The 7,442-nt window shown below is 38.6% G+C and overlaps 1 non-coding gene across 1 annotated transcript; it reads right to left on the reverse strand.

Annotated features, from left to right (window-relative positions):
* Positions 1-6,736: 6,736 nt before the first annotated feature.
* Positions 6,737-7,050, reverse strand: LOC146729507 (Nuclear RNase P). Its single transcript, XR_014928160.1, has one exon.
* Positions 7,051-7,442: the final 392 nt, after the last annotated feature.

Here is a 7,442-nt window from a genome sequence, read left to right on the forward strand (position 1 = left end):
TCTTGCAGGGCAGATGAATGTGTTGTTTGTGAATTCAGTTTTAGAAATAAACTACTAGTATTCACGTGTCGATAGTATATATTTATACTATTATATAATTTACATAATATTTATGTTAATCACCTATATTGTATTTATTAATGTGCATTGCTAACAGCACATCTATTGGAGCCTCATACCTACATCGGATTTTAACTGATACTTATAGATAGTATGACAGTCACAAAACATATTCAGGTGAGAGTATGCAAATTATTTGAAAACTATGAAATGCATTCAATACAATGTGTTCAGTAGGCGCGAGCGACGACCGATTAAAACTATTTAGCTTTTCAGCTTTTTCGAAATTGCGCATCGACACAGAGGGCGAAAGCCTCCACATAATCGAGTTTTGGTGGATTGCTGTAGGTTGAACGCATTAAATTGTACAAACTTATTATAGCGGGTCAACGGTTTTCTATATTTTTTATTTGACTGACACAAACAATGCACGTTGTTTCTTATGGGGTGAGAATACCGCCAAAATTAGCTTGGTGTCATTATTTGAACATTGTTTAGTTGTTTGGTCTTTATTTGGAAACTTGTTTGGTTATTATTTGGTCATTATTCAGTTATTTGGTCTTTATTTAAACATTATTTTGCGCTTATTCCATTAGTGTGTTATTACTGCAGCATCGTATTGCTATTGTTTCATTATTCCAACTTTATTTCTTAATTATTTCATTATTGTGTAATTGCTACAATATTATTTTGTCATTGTTTCATAATGTTACAATTGTGCCGTTATTTAGACATTATCTTGACATTCAATTGTTATAAGATTCGGTTACTTTCACGTCCAAATGTCTTAATATTCGGTTCGCTTAACTTGCGATTTCCTCGACATTCGGTTCGCTTGACTTGCGATTAATTCAACATTCGATTACCTGACCTACATTAGCTGACCCCGCTATACATGTAGTATTCAATCCATAGTCCCGGGCCTCCTCTGATAAAGCATTGCTCAAGATCGCAATGCGGCCTTTGTAAAAGTTAGCGGAAATTTCTAAATAATGGTCGTTTCGCCAACATCCAGGGAACTAACTGAGGTCGTCAGAGCCTGTTGGTTAGAGAATATTAGTTCTCCAAATGCGATGGCTGAAGTGAGAAGGAATTATTACACAGTTGATCGTGACACGGCTGACACGGTCAATAACCGGCCTTTCAGCGGACTTGGTAGTGCCATCACGGTTCTTTTTATTTGTTTAGTAAAAGTTGAACCATGTATCTTTCTGACTCTCATTCCCCGGCCTCTCTTATCTCAGGTACTTAATGACAGACTTATTCCTGTTATGGGCGTGATTTTTTTACGTTCACTCCGTTATTGTCAAGATGCCGATATACTTGTACGGCTGATTTGATGGCGCTACGAAATCGGAGGTCTTCGTTGGTAACATCTGCATTGGCAATGCATTTGTGGGTTTCATTGCCAATAGCAATCGCCAGCCATGCCTCGCATCTGCAGTAATCATAGTTATGCTGTATTCGAGGTTTTCGTAAATGTCGATTTCCGCTCGCAAAGCAGTTTCACAGTTTCAATTTTGTTTTGATTCGATTGCTGTGAATGTCTCCTCCGTCAAATTCCTCCATATATTACTGGCCAAAGTAACTTATTCCGACAGTTGACAAAACCCAATTCTGTAGTTGACTAGGAATTTGCTATTTAGTCGACGGGGAGCTGAATTCCATCCAAATGCATGCCCCGGTTGCGCCATGAACTAAATAAACTGGGTTGCAGTTGTAACTGCGAAATTTCGCTTGCTGCACAATGTTCTGGATAGATGACACTGTGGTTTTAAACATTTGCTGTTCAGTATCACCACACAATGTATTTACGTAATTTCCAGAAATATCAGTATGTGTGGGCGGGATTCTATCACGGGGATAATTTTTTCTCCACGGGGTTCTCCACACTTGTCAGGGGGGAATCTCTCCTCGTCTCTATATCGCGTCCCCTTGAGGTACGGGATCAGGAAAGTCACTTATACTTTACAGTCAAATAAGACACACACAACGAAATACGTTTCAGCTCTCGTCTTAGTCGATCTTTCGAGCACTCTATAAGACACAGCGCCCTGGGGAAAAATCCTCAAGACTATCGCAAGGCTGACCCAAGACTCTCTTAGACTGCGTCAACACTCGCCCCAAGGCTCTCCAGGACCAACTCAAGTCAAGACCAACTCAAAACTCTCTTTATTCATTTTCAAAACTCTAACCAATTACAAAGCAGTAAAAAAGACTCTAAGGCGTAACCTCAATCATAAAGCCAATCACACTAAGTACTGAATACGTCATATCTTTTGATTAATCGTTCACTACATTAATAACTATGAATACCAACTGTCAGAATTAGTAGTCTGAATAACGACGGTTATCTCGTAATTTGTTCCAAATCACTGAGCCAAGTTCCGTCCAAAACTTCAAATAGGCCTAAACGATGACAGAAATAACACAGCAATTCGCTAATAATCAGCTAATTAAGTCGGACAACAGATACACAAAAAACAAATTCATGACACATCCCTTCACCCAAACTGAGATATGTCTCCTGGCATTGCACGTTCACAAATCAAAGATACCGTCAGCCACTCGTCGTCATAGGGTTAAATACAATACTAATAAAAGGTATAAATCAAAAAGAGTAAAACACACTAATTAAGTACAATGATTATAAAGTCTAAATACAATGGTTATAAAGTCACAAATATCAACAGATACACAAAAACAAATTCATGACAATTCATTCGTTTTATGGATCTTTATATATAACCTTTGACGGTTTATAGAATAATGTATGTTTGTGTTTATTCATATCACATTTATTGACAGTATACTTCTTAGAATCATCATTTCATAACCATATGTTTTCTCCGTATTTCATTTTATGCATGTAATCCTACAGGAAACTACTATTAAGCACACCGAGCATTAATGTGGCCAATATTTGTTCGAACATCGGAGTAAACACTGTATTTATATTAGGTCAATGAGAACGCCTCCGCCCTAAAAATTGTTACTCGACGAGATCTATGGCAACGTTGTACGTTTTTGGCACATCTGTAATTCAGATGGGGCGGCACGAAATTTTACATCGGGGGGGGGGGGGAGATCTGCTCACAACCTCTAGGGGGTCCGGGGTATGCAAAAATTTGAAATCTAGACAATCTAAAACGCTATTTACTGCATTAGGGGGAAATTTTGCTGACACAAAGGGTTTCCGCTTGATTTTGGAGGGGCGACGCCCCCAACATTTTCTTCGTGGGGCGACCGCTGCCACTGCCACTGTGTATGTATGCTTTTGAAGAATAAATCGAGGTTGAGTTGAAATTTTCACGTGCCCGTTTCAGTTTCACTGCTAAGAAGATCGACCCCCCCCCCCTACACACATACATACGCGGGTCATAGATTGGAGTAAATTCATATCGTTTTTTAACGAAACTAAACTAAACGGTCCTTTTCAGAGCCACCATTATCTTCCCAAAAGAGTGATACCGTACCAAAAATTACATAATTTAATCATATTCACACAGAAGTAATAAACTGACACACATACTCGCCACGACTGACAAATTACTTTGTGTGGAGTATAAACAAGGAAAGAATATTTCTGCGTGTTTTTTCCGTGTCCCTAAATCTTTTGAATGAAATAAAAAAACACACACTGATGCACGCATGTCAATGTTACTATAGTCGTCTGAGATGTTATGACTTAAGGTTAGGAGTACTTTAGAGTCAACTACTAGTATCTTATTCCGGGATCGCAAAGGCTAATTCATCGACAGTAAAATACTATATTTTAGCTGGAAATAATTTTCGCTGTTATTTCCCCCAATCACACACGCAAACACACACACATATGCTATTTCCATATATTGAATACGTTGGCAACGGAAGGGACAAGTTTAAATCATATTTGTATTAACACAACTTGAAAGCAGCAGTCTCACAATGAATATATGTTTATCAATTATCAAACTAAACATTCAATGAAGCGGACTGTGACGGTTAAAACGAAAAGACAAGGCTAAGACGAAAACATGTGACAGTACGATTATTCTCGTCTACTACACGCCCGGGGACTACACGTTCAAGTATCCAACTTCCCAGCTTACAAAACATGATTAGTATCAGCAATAGTTTCTAGTACTGCCTGGATAATTGCGTATTATTAGTTGACATCAGACATAACCCTGTACAGGATCGTTTGAACAATGTCTCAAATTCCCGAAAGGATATATTCAAATAAGTTGGGATGAATATGAATTGAATATCCATAAGATCTTTTGAAAAATCAGCTAAACAGTTCACCACCACGATTATGGTGAATTGGCGAGTTTTCAACAAAGACGACTGAACGTCTCCGGTCATGAGCTGGCTGGTTCAAATTTATCCACTTTTACAGTGATGAATATTGCGTTCGAGTTGAGTTACTAGTAATTACAAGCCTGATTTACATTTTTCTTGTTGTGTTTTTGTCAAGGTTTAAATATAAGTGCGTTGGGAAAGAGGCTGGCGAGACTGTGTCACAATGTGTAATATTTATTTCCAACGCGCGTGGTCGACGCCTCTGATTGAGTTTATTTTGTATTTTTATTTTCGAAATGTATCACTGGCTGCGTTTTTTTGTTATGTCTAGCAACTGAACATCCAAGCTGACCTTGTTTTGGCTGTAAGTATCCTATCCACTAAAACAAGTTCCCCTGTCCATTTGTTACATGTAAAGAAATCTGCCCTGTCCACTGCCCCCCCCAGTGTACTGATATTTCCCGCCCCCTACAAAAAATAGAAAAAAATTCCCTGCCCTCAACAAAAATCCCTTGGACAAGCTTTTCCGATGAACAGCTCCATTAACTGCACCTGATTGTAACACAGTCCTGCATGATTGTGATACATTAGTAATGCCGGCGCCAGTTCTGTCATGATTTATATTTCGGCTTAATGGTGGTTGCCATGGCATCGACTGATAGGGGTTAAATGACGAGGCCAGTCAGCTTAATAGTGGTTGCCATGACATCTACTGATAAAGGTTAATGATGAGGCCAGATGGCGAACTAGTCGAAATCAGCCGAGACATCTCATGAGTTTGCAACTTTTTTAAGATTACAGTACGGTGGTCGTAATTCTAAACTAATGTTGTTTGCGATTCTAAACTCATGCGGTATCTTTATGGAATGTCATTGCAAGACTATTAAACCCATAAATATAAAGTGGCGTTGACAATATGATAGTGGTTTTCCTAATAGATTAATCAATTGATTATGATGTGTAAAACTTCCATGTGATTGGTTGTTTGTTTGAAGGTAAGGCCTCGAAGTCTCTTATACTGATTGTAATTGGTTAAGGAGTGACAAGTAATAAAGAGTGATTTAAAGCTGTCTCGGGTGAAAGCTGGGGACAAGCAGAGAATCGTTTTGGACATGAATGGAGCTTGTGTGTGTTTTTTGTGAGTCCAGCGTGGGGAACAATCGAATCCCGGTTACCTAAGTGAAAGGTTTTCAAACATCAAAAATACCTATCACAGTTCCAACAAGCTGCCTCGTCACCAGCTTGAAGAATATTAGTTGCTCTTTCAAATTTCGCGAGTTCACGACACGGTAACGAGTCTTGTGAACGGTTCTTAGCACATTCTTGTCATCAAATAATGATCAAGTCGGATCATCTCTCGCGAATTTCGCTAGGAGCGCGTCGTGTCAACAACAAGTTTTGCGGCATTTGATATTTCGTCACGACAGGTTCTGATGACCTCAGTCAGTTCCCTGGATGTTGATGAAACGGCCATCATTCAGAAATTCCCGCTAACTTTTACAAAGGCTACATTGCCATGCCATCTTGAGCAACGCTTTATCGGAGGCGGCCCGGGACTATGAATGAATATTACATGTATAGCGGGGTCAGCTAATGTAGGTCAGGTAATCGAATGTTGAGGTAATCGCAAGTCAAGCGAACCGAATGTTGAGGTAATCGCAAGTCAAGCGAACCGAATGTCAAGACATTTGGACGTGAAAATAACCGAATCTTATGACAATTGAATGTCAAGATAATCTCTAAATAACGACACAATTGTAATAGAATGAAACAATGACAAAATAATATTACACATTAATGAAATAATTAAGAAATAAAGTTGGAATAATGAAACAATGGCAATACGATGCTGCAGTAATAACACACTAATGGAATAAGCACAAAATAATGTTTAAATAAAGACCAAATAACCGAATAATGACCAAATAATAACAAAACAAGTTTCCAAATAAAGATCAAACAACTAAACAATGTTCAAATAATGACACCAAGCTAATTTTGGCGGTATTCTCATCCCATAGTTTCCTTGGTTCTGGGCGATTTAATAGTTTTATTTGCTATTTTGGTTGGAGTGTCTCTTTTCATTGTGTTCATACTAACGTGAACAACCAATGCATTCAGGGGGTCATTCAGAATAAATTTGCAACATTATGTTGATATAATTTATTTACTGACGTCAGCATCACTATGAATTATTCATATCAACTAGAAACCTACAGAAAGGGACAGTCTCTCGGCACTCATGTTCCTCGCGTGAAATGGTTTGCATTTCCTATCAAATGCCTTCGGCGTTCGAATGTCTAGGAAACACAATTACATTAGAGCCGAGGACTGTCGACAGTCTAAGTGAGTCTGTGTATTTAATATAATCGGCAAGGTAGTGAAAAAAAGTGTTGACGAGAGAGTAGTCTGAATTGAGTTATGGACTGGATACCACCTCACAAATCGCACTCAGAGTTGCTGGCAATGGGACTACTTTCAACTATGACAAGGACACGTGATGTCCACCTGATCTCATTATGGATTTGACGAGGCTTCGTGCATCTGATTCGTACCTTGCCATGCCGTGTTTCTGGTGTCCCACCCATCCCGGTTAGAACAGTTCCTGTCTCAGGAATACATTCTGCTTGTATCTCAGACCTTCCCAGGGGTGTGAAAGCAATGACATGCCTGTATGTATCCCCTAATGTGAGCATTCTCATCAACACATATTAATAACCTATCTCAACTGATACTTATAGAGAGTATGACAGTCACAAAACATATTCAGGTGAGAGTATGCAAATTATTTGAAAACTATGAAATGCATTCAATACAATGTGTTCAGTAGGCGCGAGCGACGACCGATTAAAACTATTTAGCTTTTCAGCTTTTTCGAAATTGCGCAACGACACAGAGGGCGAAAGCCTCCACATAATCGAGTTTTGGTGGATTGCTGTAGGTTGAACGCATTAAATTGTACAAACTTATTATAGCGGGTCCACGTGTTGAAATCTCAGATTTAAAGCAAAAAAATAAAATACTGCTGAGTTAAAAGTTTGTTAATCGTAATTTCATATTTTTTATAGAGTTGTAATCACAATAATACCGAATTACTA

Source organism: Saccoglossus kowalevskii, chromosome 21 (assembly GCF_978046115.1).
Source record: "Saccoglossus kowalevskii chromosome 21, keSacKowa6.1, whole genome shotgun sequence".
NCBI lineage: Eukaryota > Metazoa > Hemichordata > Enteropneusta > Harrimaniidae > Saccoglossus > Saccoglossus kowalevskii.